The sequence below is a fragment of the Passer domesticus genome, chromosome 11, assembly GCF_036417665.1.
Source record: "Passer domesticus isolate bPasDom1 chromosome 11, bPasDom1.hap1, whole genome shotgun sequence".
In the NCBI taxonomy this organism is placed as follows: domain Eukaryota; kingdom Metazoa; phylum Chordata; class Aves; order Passeriformes; family Passeridae; genus Passer; species Passer domesticus.
Genome location: NC_087484.1, coordinates 28038458 through 28059510, shown reverse-complemented (window position 1 = coordinate 28059510; position 21053 = coordinate 28038458).

Genomic DNA, 21053 nt, shown 5'->3' with positions numbered 1-21053 from the left:
TCCTGATCCGTGCGGAATTTCAGCAGGCAGCCGGCCACTCCGGTCCACTGGGCACTGGACAAGAATGATGGCCCTTTCCCAGAGAAACAAAAGTCACCAGGCCAGGTTCCTGATGTCAGTTTGCAAGAGGCACTTGGCACTGTCAAACCAGCCACAGTTGCCTGTCGTGGTACTTTCGGTATGGGAGGTATCCTGATCCATGCGGAATTTCAGCAGGCAGCCGGCCACTGCGTGCCACCTGGCGCTGGACATGAACCATGGCCATTCCCCAGAGAAACAAAAGTCACCAGGCCAGGTTCCTCATGTCACTTTGCAGGAGGCTCTTGGCACTGTCAAACCAGCTGCAGTTGCCTGTGGGGTCACCTTGCATATGGGTGGTCCTGATCCGTTAGGAATTTCAGCAGGCAGAAGGCCACTACGGGCTACCGGGCCCTGGAAACGAACAATGGGCTTTCCCCAGAGAAACAAAAGTCACCAGGACAGGTTCCTGATGTCAGTTTGCAGGAGGCACTTGGCACTGTCAAACCAGCCACAGTTGCCTAGTGGGGGCACCTTGCATCTGGGAGGTATCCCGATCCGTGCGGAATTTCAGCAGGCAACCGGCAACTCCGGTCCACTGGGCACTGGACAAGAATGATGGCCCTTTCCCAGAGAAACAAAAGTCACCAGGCCAGGTTCCTCATGTCAGTTTGCAGGAGGCACTAGGCACTGTCAAACCAGCCACAGTTGCCTGAGGTGGTACTTTCGGTCTGGGAGGTATCCTGATCCATGCGGAATTTCAGCAGGCAGCCGGCCATTGCAGGCCACCAGGCACTGGACATGAACCATGGCCTTTCCCCAGAGAAACAAAAGTCACCAGGCCAGGTTCCTGATGTCAGTTTGCAGGAGGCACTAGGCACTGTCAAACCAGCCACAATTTCCTGTGGGGGCACCCTGCATCTGGGATGTATCCTCATACGTGCGGAATTTCAGCAGGCAGCCGGCCACTGCGGGCCACCTGGCCCTGGACATGAACCATGGCCTTTCCCCAGAGAAACAAAAGTCACCAGGCCAGGTTGCTGATGTCAGTTTGCAGGAGGCACTTGGCACTGTCAAACCAGCCACAGTTGCCTGTGGGAGCACCCTGCATCTGGGAGGTATCCTCAACCGTGAGGAATTTCAGCAGGCAGCCGGCCACTCCGGGCCACCCGGGCCCCGGACAAGAATGATGGCCCTTTCCCAGAGAAACAAAAGTCACCAGGCCAGGTTCCTGATGTCAGTTTGCAAGAGGCACTTGGCACTGTCAAACCAGCCACAGTTGCCTGTCGTGGTACTTTCGGTATGGGAGGTATCCTGATCCGTGCGGAATTTCAGCAGGCAGCCGGCCACTGCGGGCCACCTGGCGCTGGACATGAACCATGGCCATTCCCCAGAGAAACAAAAGTCACCAGGCCAGGTTCCTCATGTCACTTTGCAGGAGGCTCTTGGCACTGTCAAACCAGCTGCAGTTGCCTGTGGGGGCACCTTGCATATGGGTGGTCCTGATCCGTTAGGAATTTCAGCAGGCAGAAGGCCACTACGGGCTACCGGGCCCTGGACACGAACAATGGGCTTTCCCCAGAGAAACAAAAGTCACCAGGCCAGGTTCCTGATGTCAGTTTGCAGGAGGCACTTGGCACTGTCAAACCAGCCACAGTTGCCTAGTGGGGGCACCTTGCATCTGGGAGGTATCCCGATCCGTGCGGAATTTCAGCAGGCAACCGGCAACTCCGGTCCACTGGGCACTGGACAAGAATGATGGCCCTTTCCCAGAGAAACAAAAGTCACCAGGCCAGGTTCCTGATGTCAGTTTGCAGGAGGCACTAGGCACTGTCAAACCAGCCACAGTTGCCTGAGGTGGTACTTTCGGTCTGGGAGGTATCCTGATCCATGCGGAATTTCAGCAGGCAGCCGGCCATTGCAGGCCACCAGGCCCTGGACATGAACCATGGCCTTTCCCCAGAGAAACAAAAGTCACCAGGCCAGGTTCCTGATGTCTGTTTGCAGGAGGCACTAGGCACTCTCAAACCAGCCACAGTTCCCTTTTGGGTCTCCTTTCATCTTGGAGGTATCCTCAACCGTGTGGAATTTCAGCAGGAAGCAGCCGCCAACTGCGTGCCAAAGGGCACTGGGCACGAACGATGGCCTTTCCCCAGAGAAACAAAAGTCACCAGGCCAGGTTCCTGATGTCAGTTTGCAGGAGGCACTTGGCACTCTCAAACCAGCCACAGGTGCCTTTGGTGATATTTTCGGTCTGGGAGGTATCCTGATCCGTTCAGAATTTCAGCAGGCGGCCGGACACTAGGGGCCACCCGGCCCTGGAAACGTACAATGGCCTTTCCCCAGAGAAACAAAAGTCACCAGGCCAGGTTCCTCATGTCAGTTTGCAGGAGGCACTTGGCACTCTCAAATCAGCCACAGTTGCCTGCGGTGGTACTTTCGGTCTGGGAGGTATCGTGATCCGTGTGGAATTTCAGCAGGCAGCAGGCCACTCCGGGCCACCGGGCACTGTACACGATCTATGGCCTTTCCCCACAGAAACAAAAGCACCAGGCCAGGTTCCTGATGTCTGTTTGCAGGAGGCACTTGGCACTGTCAAACCAGCCACAGTTGCCTAGTGGGGGCACCTTGCATCTGGGAGGTATCCTGATCCGTGCGGAATTTCAGCAGGCAACCGGCAACTCCGGTCCACTGGGCACTGGACAAGAATGATGGCCCTTTCCCAGAGAAACAACAGTCACCAGGCCAGGTTCCTGATGTCAGTTTGCAAGAGGCACTTGGCACTGTCAAACCAGCCACAGTTGCCTGTCGTGGTACTTTCGGTATGGGAGGTATCCTGATCCATGCGGAATTTCAGCAGGCAGCCGGCCACTGCGGGCCACCTGGCGCTGGACATGAACCATGGCCATTCCCCAGAGAAACAAAAGTCACCAGGCCAGGTTCCTCATGTCACTTTGCAGGAGGCTCTTGGCACTGTCAAACCAGCCGCAGTTGCCTGTGGGGGCACCTTGCATATGGGTGGTCCTGATCCGTTAGGAATTTCAGCAGGCAGAAGGCCACTACGGGCTACCGGGCCCTGGACACGAACAATGGGCTTTCCCCAGAGAAACAAAAGTCACCAGGCCAGGTTCCTGATGTCAGTTTGCAGGAGGCACTTGGCACTGTCAAACCAGCCACAGTTGCCTGTGGGAGCACCCTGCATCTGGGAGGTATCCTCAACCGTGAGGAATTTCAGCAGGCAGCCGGCCACTCCGGGCCAGCGGGCCCTGGACAAGAATGATGGCCCTTTCCCAGAGAAACAAAAGTCACCAGGCCAGGTTCCTGATGTCAGTTTGCAGGAGGCACTTGGCACTCTCAAACCAGCCACAGTTGCCTGAGGTGGTACTTTCGGTCTGGGAGGTATCCTGATCCATGCGGAATTTCAGCAGGCAGCCGGCCATTGCAGGCCACCAGGCCCTGGACATGAACCATGGCCTTTCCCCAGAGAAACAAAATCACCAGGCCAGGTTCCTGATGTCTGTTTGCAGGAGGCACTAGGCACTCTCAAACCAGCCACAGTTCCCTTTTGGGTCTCCTTTCATCTTGGAGGTATCCTCAACCGTGTGGAATTTCAGCAGGAAGCAGCCGCCAACTGCGTGCCAAAGGGCACTGGGCACGAACGATGGCCTTTCCCCAGAGAAACAAAAGTCACCAGGCCAGGTTCCTGATGTCAGTTTGCAGGAGGCACTTGGCACTCTCAAACCAGCCACAGTTGCCTTTGGTGATATTTTCGGTCTGGGAGGTATCCTGATCCGTTCAGAATTTCAGCAGGCGGCCGGACACTAGGGGCCACCCGGCCCTGGAAACGTACAATGGCCTTTCCCCAGAGAAACAAAAGTCACCAGGCCAGGTTCCTCATGTCAGTTTGCAGGAGGCACTTGGCACTCTCAAATCAGCCACAGTTGCCTGCGGTGGTACTTTCGGTCTGGGAGGTATCGTGATCCGTGTGGAATTTCAGCAGGCAGCAGGCCACTCCGGGCCACCGGGCACTGTACACGATCTATGGCCTTTCCCCAGAGAAACAAAAGCACCAGGCCAGGTTCCTGATGTCTGTTTGCAGGAGGCACTTGGCACTGTCAAACCAGCCACAGTTGCCTAGTGGGGGCACCTTGCATCTGGGAGGTATCCTGATCCGTGCGGAATTTCAGCAGGCAACCGGCAACTCCGGTCCACTGGGCACTGGACAAGAATGATGGCCCTTTCCCAGAGAAACAACAGTCACCAGGCCAGGTTCCTGATGTCAGTTTGCAAGAGGCACTTGGCACTGTCAAACCAGCCACAGTTGCCTGTCGTGGTACTTTCGGTATGGGAGGTATCCTGATCCATGCGGAATTTCAGCAGGCAGCCGGCCACTGCGGGCCACCTGGCGCTGGACATGAACCATGGCCATTCCCCAGAGAAACAAAAGTCACCAGGCCAGGTTCCTCATGTCACTTTGCAGGAGGCTCTTGGCACTGTCAAACCAGCCGCAGTTGCCTGTGGGGGCACCTTGCATATGGGTGGTCCTGATCCGTTAGGAATTTCAGCAGGCAGAAGGCCACTACGGGCTACCGGGCCCTGGACACGAACAATGGGCTTTCCCCAGAGAAACAAAAGTCACCAGGCCAGGTTCCTGATGTCAGTTTGCAGGAGGCACTTGGCACTGTCAAACCAGCCACAGTTGCCTGTGGGAGCACCCTGCATCTGGGAGGTATCCTCAACCGTGAGGAATTTCAGCAGGCAGCCGGCCACTCCGGGCCAGCGGGCCCCGGACAAGAATGATGGCCCTTTCCCAGAGAAACAAAAGTCACCAGGCCAGGTTCCTGATGTCAGTTTGCAGGAGGCACTTGGCACTCTCAAACCAGCCACAGTTGCCTGCGGTGGTACTTTCGGTCTGGGAGGTATCGTGATCCGTGTGGAATTTCAGCAGGCAGCCGGCCACTCCGGGCCACCAGGCACTGTACACGATCTATGGCCTTTCCCCAGAGAAACAAAAGTCACCAGGCCAGGTTCCTCATGTCAGTTTGCCGGAGGCACTTGGCACTGTCAAACCAGCCACAGTTGCCTGTGTGGGCACATTGCATCCGGGACGTATCCTGATCGGTTCGGAATTTCAGCATGCAGCCGGCCACTCCGGGCCACCGGGCACTGGACATCATCTATGGCCTTTCCCCAGAGAAACAAAAGTCACTAGGCCCGGTTCCTGATGTCAATTTGCAGGAGGCACTTGGCACTGTCAAACAAATCGCAGGTGCCTGTGGGGGCACTTGTATCTGGGAGGTATCCTGATTCGTTCGGAATTTCAGCAGGCAGCCGACCTCTCTGGTCCAACTGGTCCAGGATATGAACCATGGCCTTTCCCCTGAGAAACAAAAGTCACCAGGCCAGGTTCCTCATGTCAGTTTGCAGGAGGCACTTGGCACTGTCAAACCAGCCACAATTTCCTGTGGGGGCACCTTGCATCTGGGATGTATCCTCATACGTGCGGAATTTCAGCAGGCAGCCGGCCACTGCGGGCCACCTGGCGCTGGACATTAACCATGGCATTTCCCCAGAGAAACAAAAGTCACCAGGCCAGATTCCTGATGTCAGTTTGCAGGAGGCACTAGGCACTCTCAAACCAGCCACAGTTCCCTTTTGGGTCTCCTTTCATCTTGGAGGTATCCTCAACCGTGTGGAATTTCAGCAGGAAGCAGCCGCCAACTGCGTGCCAAAGGGCACTGGGCGCGAACGATGGCCTTTCCCCAGAGAAACAAAAGTCACCAGGCCAGGTTCCTGATGTCAGTTTGCAGGAGGCACTTGGCACTGTCAAACCAGCCACAGTTGCCTGCGGTGGTACTTTCGGTCTGGGAGGTATCGTGATCCGTGTGGAATTTCAGCAGGCAGCCGGCCACTCCGGTCCACTGGGCACTGGACAAGAATGATGGCCCTTTCCCAGAGAAACAAAAGTCACCAGGCCAGGTTCCTGATGTCAGTTTGCAAGAGGCACTTGGCACTGTCAAACCAGCCACAGTTGCCTGTCGTGGTACTTTCGGTATGGGAGGTATCCTGATCCATGCGGAATTTCAGTAGGCAGCCGGCCACTGCGGGCCACCTGGCGCTGGACATGAACCATGGCCATTCCCCAGAGAAACAAAAGTCACCAGGCCAGGTTCCTCATGTCACTTTGCAGGAGGCTCTTGGCACTGTCAAACCAGCTGCAGTTGCCTGTGGGGGCACCTTGCATATGGGTGGTCCTGATCCGTTAGGAATTTCAGCAGGCAGAAGGCCACTACGGGCTACCGGGCCCTGGACACGAACAATGGGCTTTCCCCAGAGAAACAAAAGTCACCAGGCCAGGTTCCTGATGTCAGTTTGCAGGAGGCACTTGGCACTGTCAAACCAGCCACAGTTGCCTAGTGGGGGCACCTTGCATCTGGGAGGTATCCCGATCCGTGCGGAATTTCAGCAGGCAACCGGCAACTCCGGTCCACTGGGCACTGGACAAGAATGATGGCCCTTTCCCAGAGAAACAAAAGTCACCAGGCCAGGTTCCTGATGTCAGTTTGCAGGAGGCACTAGGCACTGTCAAACCAGCCACAGTTGCCTGAGGTGGTACTTTCGGTCTGGGAGGTATCCTGATCCATGCGGAATTTCAGCAGGCAGCCGGCCATTGCAGGCCACCAGGCCCTGGACATGAACCATGGCCTTTCCCCAGAGAAACAAAAGTCACCAGGCCAGGTTCCTCATGTCACTTTGCAGGAGGCTCTTGGCACTGTCAAACCAGCCGCAGTTGCCTGTGGGGGCACCTTGCATATGGGTGGTCCTGATCCGTTAGGAATTTCAGCAGGCAGAAGGCCACTACGGGCTACCGGGCCCTGGACACGAACAATGGGCTTTCCCCAGAGAAACAAAAGTCACCAGGCCAGGTTCCTGATGTCAGTTTGCAGGAGGCACTTGGCACTGTCAAACCAGCCACAGTTGCCTGTGGGAGCACCCTGCATCTGGGAGGTATCCTCAACCGTGAGGAATTTCAGCAGGCAGCCGGCCACTCCGGGCCAGCGGGCCCCGGACAAGAATGATGGCCCTTTCCCAGAGAAACAAAAGTCACCAGGCCAGGTTCCTGATGTCAGTTTGCAGGAGGCACTTGGCACTCTCAAACCAGCCACAGTTGCCTGCGGTGGTACTTTCGGTCTGGGAGGTATCGTGATCCGTGTGGAATTTCAGCAGGCAGCCGGCCACTCCGGGCCACCAGGCACTGTACACGATCTATGGCCTTTCCCCAGAGAAACAAAAGTCACCAGGCCAGGTTCCTCATGTCAGTTTGCCGGAGGCACTTGGCACTGTCAAACCAGCCACAGTTGCCTGTGTGGGCACATTGCATCCGGGACGTATCCTGATCGGTTCGGAATTTCAGCATGCAGCCGGCCACTCCGGGCCACCGGGCACTGGACATCATCTATGGCCTTTCCCCAGAGAAACAAAAGTCACTAGGCCCGGTTCCTGATGTCAATTTGCAGGAGGCACTTGGCACTGTCAAACAAATCGCAGGTGCCTTTGGGGGCACTTGTATCTGGGAGGTATCCTGATTCGTTCGGAATTTCAGCAGGCAGCCGACCTCTCTGGTCCAACTGGTCCAGGATATGAACCATGGCCTTTCCCCTGAGAAACAAAAGTCACCAGGCCAGGTTCCTCATGTCAGTTTGCAGGAGGCACTTGGCACTGTCAAACCAGCCACAATTTCCTGTGGGGGCACCTTGCATCTGGGATGTATCCTCATACGTGCGGAATTTCAGCAGGCAGCCGGCCACTGCGGGCCACCTGGCGCTGGACATTAACCATGGCATTTCCCCAGAGAAACAAAAGTCACCAGGCCAGATTCCTGATGTCAGTTTGCAGGAGGCACTAGGCACTCTCAAACCAGCCACAGTTCCCTTTTGGGTCTCCTTTCATCTTGGAGGTATCCTCAACCGTGTGGAATTTCAGCAGGAAGCAGCCGCCAACTGCGTGCCAAAGGGCACTGGGCGCGAACGATGGCCTTTCCCCAGAGAAACAAAAGTCACCAGGCCAGGTTCCTGATGTCAGTTTGCAGGAGGCACTTGGCACTGTCAAACCAGCCACAGTTGCCTGCGGTGGTACTTTCGGTCTGGGAGGTATCGTGATCCGTGTGGAATTTCAGCAGGCAGCAGGCCACTCCGGGCCACCGGGCACTGTACACGATCTATGGCCTTTCCCCAGAGAAACAAAAGTCACCAGGCCAGGTTCCTGATGTCAGTTTGCAGGAGGCACTTGGCACTGTCAAACCAGCCACAGTTGCCTAGTGGGGGCACCTTGCATTTGGGACGTATCCTGATCCGTGCGGAATTTCAGCAGGCAGCCGGCCACTCCGGTCCACTGGGCACTGGACAAGAATGATGGCCCTTTCCCAGAGAAACAAAAGTCACCAGGCCAGGTTCCTGATGTCAGTTTGCAAGAGGCACTTGGCACTGTCAAACCAGCCACAGTTGCCTGTCGTGGTACTTTCGGTATGGGAGGTATCCTGATCCATGCGGAATTTCAGCAGGCAGCCGGCCACTGCGGGCCACCTGGCGCTGGACATGAACCATGGCCATTCCCCAGAGAAACAAAAGTCACCAGGCCAGGTTCCTCATGTCACTTTGCAGGAGGCTCTTGGCACTGTCAAACCAGCTGCAGTTGCCTGTGGGGGCACCTTGCATATGGGTGGTCCTGATCCGTTAGGAATTTCAGCAGGCAGAAGGCCACTACGGGCTACCGGGCCCTGGACACGAACAATGGGCTTTCCCCAGAGAAACAAAAGTCACCAGGCCAGGTTCCTGATGTCAGTTTGCAGGAGGCACTTGGCACTGTCAAACCAGCCACAGTTGCCTAGTGGGGGCACCTTGCATCTGGGAGGTATCCCGATCCGTGCGGAATTTCAGCAGGCAACCGGCAACTCCGGTCCACTGGGCACTGGACAAGAATGATGGCCCTTTCCCAGAGAAACAAAAGTCACCAGGCCAGGTTCCTGATGTCAGTTTGCAGGAGGCACTAGGCACTGTCAAACCAGCCACAGTTGCCTGAGGTGGTACTTTCGGTCTGGGAGGTATCCTGATCCATGCGGAATTTCAGCAGGCAGCCGGCCATTGCAGGCCACCAGGCCCTGGACATGAACCATGGCCTTTCCCCAGAGAAACAAAAGTCACCAGGCCAGGTTCCTGATGTCTGTTTGCAGGAGGCACTAGGCACTCTCAAACCAGCCACAGTTCCCTTTTGGGTCTCCTTTCATCTTGGAGGTATCCTCAACCGTGTGGAATTTCAGCAGGAAGCAGCCGCCAACTGCGTGCCAAAGGGCACTGGGCACGAACGATGGCCTTTCCCCAGAGAAACAAAAGTCACCAGGCCAGGTTCCTGATGTCAGTTTGCAGGAGGCACTTGGCACTCTCAAACCAGCCACAGTTGCCTTTGGTGATATTTTCGGTCTGGGAGGTATCCTGATCCGTTCAGAATTTCAGCAGGCGGCCGGACACTAGGGGCCACCCGGCCCTGGAAACGTACAATGGCCTTTCCCCAGAGAAACAAAAGTCACCAGGCCAGGTTCCTCATGTCAGTTTGCAGGAGGCACTTGGCACTCTCAAATCAGCCACAGTTGCCTGCGGTGGTACTTTCGGTCTGGGAGGTATCGTGATCCGTGTGGAATTTCAGCAGGCAGCAGGCCACTCCGGGCCACCGGGCACTGTACACGATCTATGGCCTTTCCCCAGAGAAACAAAAGCACCAGGCCAGGTTCCTGATGTCTGTTTGCAGGAGGCACTTGGCACTGTCAAACCAGCCACAGTTGCCTAGTGGGGGCACCTTGCATCTGGGAGGTATCCTGATCCGTGCGGAATTTCAGCAGGCAACCGGCAACTCCGGTCCACTGGGCACTGGACAAGAATGATGGCCCTTTCCCAGAGAAACAACAGTCACCAGGCCAGGTTCCTGATGTCAGTTTGCAAGAGGCACTTGGCACTGTCAAACCAGCCACAGTTGCCTGTCGTGGTACTTTCGGTATGGGAGGTATCCTGATCCATGCGGAATTTCAGCAGGCAGCCGGCCACTGCGGGCCACCTGGCGCTGGACATGAACCATGGCCATTCCCCAGAGAAACAAAAGTCACCAGGCCAGGTTCCTCATGTCACTTTGCAGGAGGCTCTTGGCACTGTCAAACCAGCCGCAGTTGCCTGTGGGGGCACCTTGCATATGGGTGGTCCTGATCCGTTAGGAATTTCAGCAGGCAGAAGGCCACTACGGGCTACCGGGCCCTGGACACGAACAATGGGCTTTCCCCAGAGAAACAAAAGTCACCAGGCCAGGTTCCTGATGTCAGTTTGCAGGAGGCACTTGGCACTGTCAAACCAGCCACAGTTGCCTGTGGGAGCACCCTGCATCTGGGAGGTATCCTCAACCGTGAGGAATTTCAGCAGGCAGCCGGCCACTCCGGGCCAGCGGGCCCCGGACAAGAATGATGGCCCTTTCCCAGAGAAACAAAAGTCACCAGGCCAGGTTCCTGATGTCAGTTTGCAGGAGGCACTTGGCACTCTCAAACCAGCCACAGTTGCCTGCGGTGGTACTTTCGGTCTGGGAGGTATCGTGATCCGTGTGGAATTTCAGCAGGCAGCCGGCCACTCCGGGCCACCAGGCACTGTACACGATCTATGGCCTTTCCCCAGAGAAACAAAAGTCACCAGGCCAGGTTCCTGATGTCAGTTTGCCGGAGGCACTTGGCACTGTCAAACCAGCCACAGTTGCCTGTGTGGGCACATTGCATCCGGGACGTATCCTGATCGGTTCGGAATTTCAGCATGCAGCCGGCCACTCCGGGCCACCGGGCACTGGACATCATCTATGGCCTTTCCCCAGAGAAACAAAAGTCACTAGGCCCGGTTCCTGATGTCAATTTGCAGGAGGCACTTGGCACTGTCAAACAAATCGCAGGTGCCTGTGGGGGCACTTGTATCTGGGAGGTATCCTGATTCGTTCGGAATTTCAGCAGGCAGCCGACCTCTCTGGTCCAACTGGTCCAGGATATGAACCATGGCCTTTCCCCTGAGAAACAAAAGTCACCAGGCCAGGTTCCTCATGTCAGTTTGCAGGAGGCACTTGGCACTGTCAAACCAGCCACAATTTCCTGTGGGGGCACCTTGCATCTGGGATGTATCCTCATACGTGCGGAATTTCAGCAGGCAGCCGGCCACTGCGGGCCACCTGGCGCTGGACATTAACCATGGCATTTCCCCAGAGAAACAAAAGTCACCAGGCCAGATTCCTGATGTCAGTTTGCAGGAGGCACTTGGCACTGTCAAACCAGCCACAGTTCCCTTTTGGGTCTCCTTTCATCTTGGAGGTATCCTCAACCGTGTGGAATTTCAGCAGGAAGCAGCCGCCAACTGCGTGCCAAAGGGCACTGGGCGCGAACGATGGCCTTTCCCCAGAGAAACAAAAGTCACCAGGCCAGGTTCCTGATGTCAGTTTGCAGGAGGCACTTGGCACTGTCAAACCAGCCACAGTTGCCTGCGGTGGTACTTTCGGTCTGGGAGGTATCGTGATCCGTGTGGAATTTCAGCAGGCAGCCGGCCACTCCGGGCCACCGGGCACTGTACACGATCTATGGCCTTTCCCCAGAGAAACAAAAGTCACCAGGCCAGGTTCCTGATGTCAGTTTGCAGGAGGCACTTGGCACTGTCAAACCAGCCACAGTTGCCTAGTGGGGGCACCTTGCATCTGGGACGTATCCTGATCCGTGCGGAATTTCAGCAGGCAGCCGGCCACTCCGGTCCACTGGGCACTGGACAAGAATGATGGCCCTTTCCCAGAGAAACAAAAGTCACCAGGCCAGGTTCCTGATGTCAGTTTGCAAGAGGCACTTGGCACTGTCAAACCAGCCACAGTTGCCTGTCGTGGTACTTTCGGTATGGGAGGTATCCTGATCCATGCGGAATTTCAGCAGGCAGCCGGCCACTGCGGGCCACCTGGCGCTGGACATGAACCATGGCCATTCCCCAGAGAAACAAAAGTCACCAGGCCAGGTTCCTCATGTCACTTTGCAGGAGGCTCTTGGCACTGTCAAACCAGCTGCAGTTGCCTGTGGGGGCACCTTGCATATGGGTGGTCCTGATCCGTTAGGAATTTCAGCAGGCAGAAGGCCACTACGGGCTACCGGGCCCTGGACACGAACAATGGGCTTTCCCCAGAGAAACAAAAGTCACCAGGCCAGGTTCCTGATGTCAGTTTGCAGGAGGCACTTGGCACTGTCAAACCAGCCACAGTTGCCTAGTGGGGGCACCTTGCATCTGGGAGGTATCCCGATCCGTGCGGAATTTCAGCAGGCAACCGGCAACTCCGGTCCACTGGGCACTGGACAAGAATGATGGCCCTTTCCCAGAGAAACAAAAGTCACCAGGCCAGGTTCCTGATGTCAGTTTGCAGGAGGCACTAGGCACTGTCAAACCAGCCACAGTTGCCTGAGGTGGTACTTTCGGTCTGGGAGGTATCCTGATCCATGCGGAATTTCAGCAGGCAGCCGGCCATTGCAGGCCACCAGGCCCTGGACATGAACCATGGCCTTTCCCCAGAGAAAAAAAAGTCACCAGGCCAGGTTCCTGATGTCAGTTTGCAGGAGGCACTAGGCACTGTCAAACCAGCCACAATTTCCTGTGGGGGCACCTTGCATCTGGGATGTATCCTCATACGTGCGGAATTTCAGCAGGCAGCCGGCCACTGCGGGCCACCTGGCCCTGGACATGAACCATGGCCTTTCCCCAGAGAAACAAAAGTCACCAGGCCAGGTTGCTGATGTCAGTTTGCAGGAGGCACTTGGCACTGTCAAACCAGCCACAGTTGCCTGTGGGAGCACCCTGCATCTGGGAGGTATCCTCAACCGTGAGGAATTTCAGCAGGCAGCCGGCCACTCCGGGCCAGCGGGCCCCGGACAAGAATGATGGCCCTTTCCCAGAGAAACAAAAGTCACCAGGCCAGGTTCCTGATGTCAGTTTGCAGGAGGCACTTGGCACTCTCAAACCAGCCACAGTTGCCTGCGGTGGTACTTTCGGTCTGGGAGGTATCGTGATCCGTGTGGAATTTCAGCAGGCAGCCGGCCACTCCGGGCCACCAGGCACTGTACACGATCTATGGCCTTTCCCCAGAGAAACAAAAGTCACCAGGCCAGGTTCCTCATGTCAGTTTGCCGGAGGCACTTGGCACTGTCAAACCAGCCACAGTTGCCTGTGTGGGCACATTGCATCCGGGACGTATCCTGATCGGTTCGGAATTTCAGCATGCAGCCGGCCACTCCGGGCCACCGGGCACTGGACATCATCTATGGCCTTTCCCCAGAGAAACAAAAGTCACTAGGCCCGGTTCCTGATGTCAATTTGCAGGAGGCACTTGGCACTGTCAAACAAATCGCAGGTGCCTGTGGGGGCACTTGTATCTGGGAGGTATCCTGATTCGTTCGGAATTTCAGCAGGCAGCCGACCTCTCTGGTCCAACTGGTCCAGGATATGAACCATGGCCTTTCCCCTGAGAAACAAAAGTCACCAGGCCAGGTTCCTCATGTCAGTTTGCAGGAGGCACTTGGCACTGTCAAACCAGCCACAATTTCCTGTGGGGGCACCTTGCATCTGGGATGTATCCTCATACGTGCGGAATTTCAGCAGGCAGCCGGCCACTGCGGGCCACCTGGCGCTGGACATTAACCATGGCATTTCCCCAGAGAAACAAAAGTCACCAGGCCAGATTCCTGATGTCAGTTTGCAGGAGGCACTTGGCACTGTCAAACCAGCCACAGTTCCCTTTTGGGTCTCCTTTCATCTTGGAGGTATCCTCAACCGTGTGGAATTTCAGCAGGAAGCAGCCGCCAACTGCGTGCCAAAGGGCACTGGGCACGAACGATGGCCTTTCCCCAGAGAAACAAAAGTCACCAGGCCAGGTTCCTGATGTCAGTTTGCAGGAGGCACTTGGCACTGTCAAACCAGCCACAGTTGCCTGCGGTGGTACTTTCGGTCTGGGAGGTATCGTGATCCGTGTGGAATTTCAGCAGGCAGCCGGCCACTCCGGGCCACCGGGCACTGTACACGATCTATGGCCTTTCCCCAGAGAAACAAAAGTCACCAGGCCAGGTTCCTGATGTCAGTTTGCAGGAGGCACTTGGCACTGTCAAACCAGCCACAGTTGCCTAGTGGGGGCACCTTGCATCTGGGACGTATCCTGATCCGTGCGGAATTTCAGCAGGCAGCCGGCCACTCCGGTCCACTGGGCACTGGACAAGAATGATGGCCCTTTCCCAGAGAAACAAAAGTCACCAGGCCAGGTTCCTGATGTCAGTTTGCAAGAGGCACTTGGCACTGTCAAACCAGCCACAGTTGCCTGTCGTGGTACTTTCGGTATGGGAGGTATCCTGATCCATGCGGAATTTCAGCAGGCAGCCGGCCAATGCGGGCCACCTGGCGCTGGACATGAACCATGGCCATTCCCCAGAGAAACAAAAGTCACCAGGCCAGGTTCCTCATGTCACTTTGCAGGAGGCTCTTGGCACTGTCAAACCAGCTGCAGTTGCCTGTGGGGGCACCTTGCATATGGGTGGTCCTGATCCGTTAGGAATTTCAGCAGGCAGAAGGCCACTACGGGCTACCGGGCCCTGGACACGAACAATGGGCTTTCCCCAGAGAAACAAAAGTCACCAGGCCAGGTTCCTGATGTCAGTTTGCAGGAGGCACTTGGCACTGTCAAACCAGCCACAGTTGCCTGTCGTGGTACTTTCGGTATGGGAGGTATCCCGATCCGTGCGGAATTTCAGCAGGCAACCGGCAACTCCGGTCCACTGGGCACTGGACAAGAATGATGGCCCTTTCCCAGAGAAACAAAAGTCACCAGGCCAGGTTCCTGATGTCAGTTTGCAGGAGGCACTAGGCACTGTCAAACCAGCCACAGTTGCCTGAGGTGGTACTTTCGGTCTGGGAGGTATCCTGATCCATGCGGAATTTCAGCAGGCAGCCGGCCATTGCAGGCCACCAGGCCCTGGACATGAACCATGGCCTTTCCCCAGAGAAACAAAAGTCACCAGGCCAGGTTCCTGATGTCAGTTTGCAGGAGGCACTAGGCACTGTCAAACCAGCCACAATTTCCTGTGGGGGCACCTTGCATCTGGGATGTATCCTCATACGTGCGGAATTTCAGCAGGCAGCCGGCCACTGCGGGCCACCTGGCGCTGGACATGAACCATGGCCTTTCCCCAGAGAAACAAAAGTCACCAGGCCAGGTTCCTGATGTCAGTTTGCAGGAGGCACTAGGCACTGTCAAACCAGCCACAGTTGCCTGTGGGAGCACCCTGCATCTGGGAGGTATCCTCAACCGTGAGGAATTTCAGCAGGCAGCCGGCCACTCCGGGCCACCGGGCACTGGACATCATCTATGGCCTTTCCCCAGAGAAACAAAAGTCACTAGGCCCGGTTCCTGATGTCAATTTGCAGGAGGCACTTGGCACTGTCAAACAAATCGCAGGTGCCTGTGGGGGCATTGTATCTGGGAGGTATCCTGATTCGTTCGGAATTTCAGCAGGCAGCCGGCCTCTCTGGTCCAAATGGTCCAGGATATGAACCATGGCCTTTCCCCTGAGAAACAAAAGTCATCAGGCCAGGTTCCTCATGTCAGTTTGCAGGAGGCACTTGGCACTGTCAAACCAGCCACAGTTGCCTGCGGTGGTACTTTCGGTCTGGGAGGTATTGTGATCCGTGTGGAATTTCAGCAGGCAGCCGGCCACTCCGGGCCACCGGGCACTGTACACGATCTATGGCCTTTCCCCAGAGAAACAAAAGTCACCAGGCCAGGTTCCTGATGTCAGTTTGCAGGAGGCACTTGGCACTGTCAAACCAGCCACAGTTGCCTAGTGGGGGCACCTTGCATCTGGGAGGTATCCTGATCCGTGCGGAATTTCAGCAGGCAGCCGGCCACTCCGGTCCACTGGGCACCGGACAAGAATGATGGCCCTTTCCCAGAGAAACAAAAGTCACCAGGCCAGGTTCCTGATGTCAGTTTGCAAGAGGCACTTGGCACTGTCAAACCAGCCACAGTTGCCTGTCGTGGTACTTTCGGTATGGGAGGTATCCTGATCCATGCGGAATTTGCAGGCAGCCGGCCACTGCGGGCCACCTGGCGCTGGACATGAACCCTGGCCATTCCCCAGAGAAACAAAAGTCACCAGGCCAGGTTCCTCATGTCACTTTGCAGGAGGCTCTTGGCACTGTCAAACCAGCCGCAGTTGCCTGTGGGGGCACCTTGCATATGGGTGGTCCTGATCCGTTAGGAATTTCAGCAGGCAGAAGGCCACTACGGGCTACCGGGCCCTGGACACAAACAATGGGCTTTCCCCAGAGAAACAAAAGTCACCAGGCCAGGTTCCTGATGTCAGTTTGCAGGAGGCACTAGGCACTGTCAAACCAGCCACAGTTGCCTGAGGTGGTACTTTCGGTCTGGGAGGTATCCTGATCCATGCGGAATTTCAGCAGGCAGCCGGCCATTGCAGGCCACCAGGCCCTGGACATGAACCATGGTCTTTCCCCAGAGAAACAAAAGTCACCAGGCCAGGTTCCTGATGTCAGTTTGCAGGAGGCACTAGGCACTCTCAAACCAGCCACAGTTCCCTTTTGGGTCTCCTTTCATCTTGGAGGTATCCTCAACCGTGTGGAATTTCAGCAGGAAGCAGCCGCCAACTGCGTGCCAAAGGGCACTGGGCACGAACGATGGCCTTTCCCCAGAGAAACAAAAGTCACCAGGCCAGGTTCCTGATGTCAGTTTGCAGGAGGCACTTGGCACTGTCAAACCAGCCACAGTTGCCTGTGGTGATATTTTCGGTCTGGGAGGTATCCTGATCCGTTCAGAATTTCAGCAGGCGGCCGGACACTAGGGGCCACCCGGCCCTGGAAACGTACAATGGCCTTTCCCCAGAGAAACAAAAGTCACCAGGCCAGGTTCCTCATGTCAGTTTGCAGGAGGCACTTGGCACTCTCAAATCAGCCACAGTTGCCTGCGGTGGTACTTTCGGTCTGGGAGGTATCGTGATCCGTGTGGAATTTCAGCAGGCAGCAGGCCACTCCGGGACACCGGGCACTGTACACGATCTATGGCCTTTCCCCAGAGAAACAAAAGCACCAGGCCAGGTTCCTGATGTCTGTTTGCAGGAGGCACTTGGCACTGTCAAACCAGCCACAGTTGCCTAGTGGGGGCACCTTGCATCTGGGAGGTATCCTGATCCGTGCGGAATTTCAGCAGGCAACCGGCAACTCCGGTCCACTGGGCACTGGACAAGAATGATGGCCCTTTCCCAGAGAAACAAAAGTCACCAGGCCAGGTTCCTGATGTCAGTTTGCAGGAGGCACTTGGCACTGTCAAACCAGCCACAGTTGCCTGTCGTGGTACTTTCGGTCTGGGAGGTATCCTGATCCATGCGGAATTTCAGCAGGCAGCCGGCCATTGCGGGCCACCAGGCCCTGGACATGAACCATGGCCTTTCCCCAGAGAAACAAAAGTCACCAGGCCAGGTTCCTGATGTCAGTTTGCAGGAGGCACTTGGCACTGTCAAACCAGCCACAGTTGCCTAGTGGGGGCACCTTGCATCTGGGAGGTATCCCGATCCGTGCGGAATTTCAGCAGGCAACCGGCAACTCCGGTCCACTGGGCACTGGACAAGAATGATGGCCCTTTCCCAGAGAAACAAAAGTCACCAGGCCAGGTTCCTGATGTCAGTTTGCAGGAGGCACTAGGCACTGTCAAACCAGCCACAGTTGCCTGAGGTGGTACTTTCGGTCTGGGAGGTATCCTGATCCATGCGGAATTTCAGCAGGCAGCCGGCCATTGCAGGCCACCAGGCCCTGGACATGAACCATGGCCTTTCCCCAGAGAAACAAAAGTCACCAGGCCGGGTTCCTGATGTCAGTTTGCAGGAGGCACTAGGCACTGTCAAACCAGCCACAATTTCCTGTGGGGGCACCTTGCATCTGGGATGTATCCTCATACGTGCGGAATTTCAGCAGGCAGCCGGCCACTGCGGGCCACCTGGCCCTGGACATGAACCATGGCCTTTCCCCAGAGAAACAAAAGTCACCAGGCCAGGTTGCTGATGTCAGTTTGCAGGAGGCACTTGGCACTGTCAAACCAGCCACAGTTGCCTGTGGGAGCACCCTGCATCTGGGAGGTATCCTCAACCGTGAGGAATTTCAGCAGGCAGCCGGCCACTCCGGGCCAGCGGGCCCCGGACAAGAATGATGGCCCTTTCCCAGAGAAACAAAAGTCACCAGGCCAGGTTCCTGATGTCAGTTTGCAGGAGGCACTTGGCACTCTCAAACCAGCCACAGTTGCCTGCGGTGGTACTTTCGGTCTGGGAGGTATCGTGATCCGTGTGGAATTTCAGCAGGCAGCCGGCCACTCCGGGCCACCGGGCACTGTACACGATCTATGGCCTTTCCCCAGAGAAACAAAAGTCACCAGGCCAGGTTCCTCATGTCAGTTTGCCGGAGGCACTTGGCACTGTCAAACCAGCCACAGTTGCCTGTGTGGGCACATTGCATCCGGGACGTATCCTGATCGGTTCGGAATTTCAGCATGCAGCCGGCCACTCCGGGCCACCGGGCACTGGACATCATCTATGGCCTTTCCCCAGAGAAACAAAAGTCACTAGGCCCGGTTCCTGATGTCAATTTGCAGGAGGCACTAGGCACTGTCAAACAAATCGCAGGTGCCTTTGGGGGCACCTTGCATCTGGGAGGTATCCTGATTCGTTCGGAATTTCAGCAGGCAGCCGTCCTCGCTGGTCCAACTGGTCCAGGATATGAACCATGGCCTTTCCCCTGAGAAACAAAAGTCACCAGGCCAGGTTCCTCATGTCAGTTTGCAGGAGGCACTTGGCACTGTCAAACCAGCCACAATTTCCTGTGGGGGCACCTTGCATCTGGGATGTATCCTCATACGTGCGGAATTTCAGCAGGCAGCCGGCCACTGCGGGCCACCTGGCGCTGGACACGAACAATGGGCTTTCCCCAGAGAAACAAAAGTCACCAGGCCAGATTCCTGATGTCAGTTTGCAGGAGGCACTAGGCACTCTCAAACCAGCCACAGTTCCCTTTTGGGTCTCCTTTCATCTTGGAGGTATCCTCAACCGTGTGGAATTTCAGCAGGAAGCAGCCGCCAACTGCGTGCCAAAGGGCACTGGGCACGAACGATGGCCTTTCCCCAGAGAAACAAAAGTCACCAGGCCAGGTTCCTGATGTCAGTTTGCAGGAGGCACTTGGCACTCTCAAACCAGCCACAGTTGCCTGCGGTGGTACTTTCGGTCTGGGAGGTATCGTGATCCGTGTGGAATTTCAGCAGGCAGCCGGCCACTCCGGGCCACCGGGCACTGTACACGATCTATGGCCTTTCCCCAGAGAAACAAAAGTCACCAGGCCAGGTTCCTGATGTCAGTTTGCAGGAGGCACTTGGCACTGTCAAACCAGCCACAGTTGCCTAGTGGGGGCACCTTGCATCTGGGACGTATCCTGATCCGTGCGGAATTTCAGCAGGCAGCTGGCCACTCCGGTCCACTGGGCACTGGACAAGAATGATGGCCCTTTCCCAGAGAAACAAAAGTCACCAGGCCAGGTTCCTGATGTCAGATTGCAAGAGGCACCTGGCACTGTCAAACCAGCCACAGTTGCCTGTCGTGGTACTTTCGGTATGGGAGGTATCCTGATCCATGCGGAATTTCAGCAGGCAGCCGGCCACTGCGGGCCACCTGGCGCTGGACATGAACCATGGCCATTCCCCAGAGAAACAAAAGTCACCAGGCCAGGTTCCTGATGTCAGTTTGCAGGAGGCACTTGGCACTGTCAAACCAGCCACAGTTCCCTTTTGGGTCTCCTTTCATCTTGGAGGTATCCTCAACCGTGTGGAATTTCAGCAGGAAGCAGCCGCCAACTGCGTGCCAAAGGGCACTGGGCACGAACGATGGCCTTTCCCCAGAGAAACAAAAGTCACCAGGCCAGGTTCCTGATGTCAGTTTGCAGGAGGCACTTGGCACTCTCAAACCAGCCACAGTTGCCTTTGGTGATATTTTCGGTCTGGGAGGTATCCTGATCCGTTCAGAATTTCAGCAGGCGGCCGGACACTAGGGGCCACCCGGCCCTGGAAACGTACAATGGCCTTTCCCCAGAGAAACAAAAGTCACCAGGCCAGGTTCCTCATGTCAGTTTGCAGGAGCCACTTGGCACTCTCAAATCAGCCACAGTTGCCTGCGGTGGTACTTTCGGTCTGGGAGGTATCGTGATCCGTGTGGAATTTCAGCAGGCAGCAGGCCACTCCGGGCCACCGGGCACTGTACACGATCTATGGCCTTTCCCCAGAGAAACAAAAGCACCAGGCCAGGTTCCTGATGTCAGTTTGCAGGAGGCACTTGGCACTCTCAAATCAGCCACAGTTGCCTAGTGGGGGCATCTTGCATCTGGGAGGTATCCTGATCCGTGCGGAATTTCAGCAGGCAACCGGCAACTCCGGTCCACTGGGCACTGGACAAGAATGATGGCCCTTTCCCAGAGAAACAAAAGTCACCAGGCCAGGTTCCTGATGTCAGTTTGCAGGAGGCACTAGGCACTGTCAAACCAGCCACAGTTGCCTGAGGTGGTACTTTCGGTCTGGGAGGTATCCTGATCCATGCGGAATTTCAGCAGGCAGCCGGCCATTGCGGGCCACCAGGCCCTGGACATGAACCATGGCCTTTCCCCAGAGAAACAAAAGTCACCAGGCCAGGTTCCTGATGTCAGTTTGCAGGAGGCACTAGGCACTGTCAAACCAGCCACAGTTGCCTGAGGTGGTACTTTCAGTCTGGGAGGTATCCTGATCCATGCGGAATTTCAGCAGGCAGCCGGCCATTGCGGGCCACCAGGCCCTGGACATGAACCATGGCCTTTCCCCAGAGAAACAAAACTCACCAGGCCAGGTTCCTGATGTCAGTTTGCAGGAGGCACTAGACACTG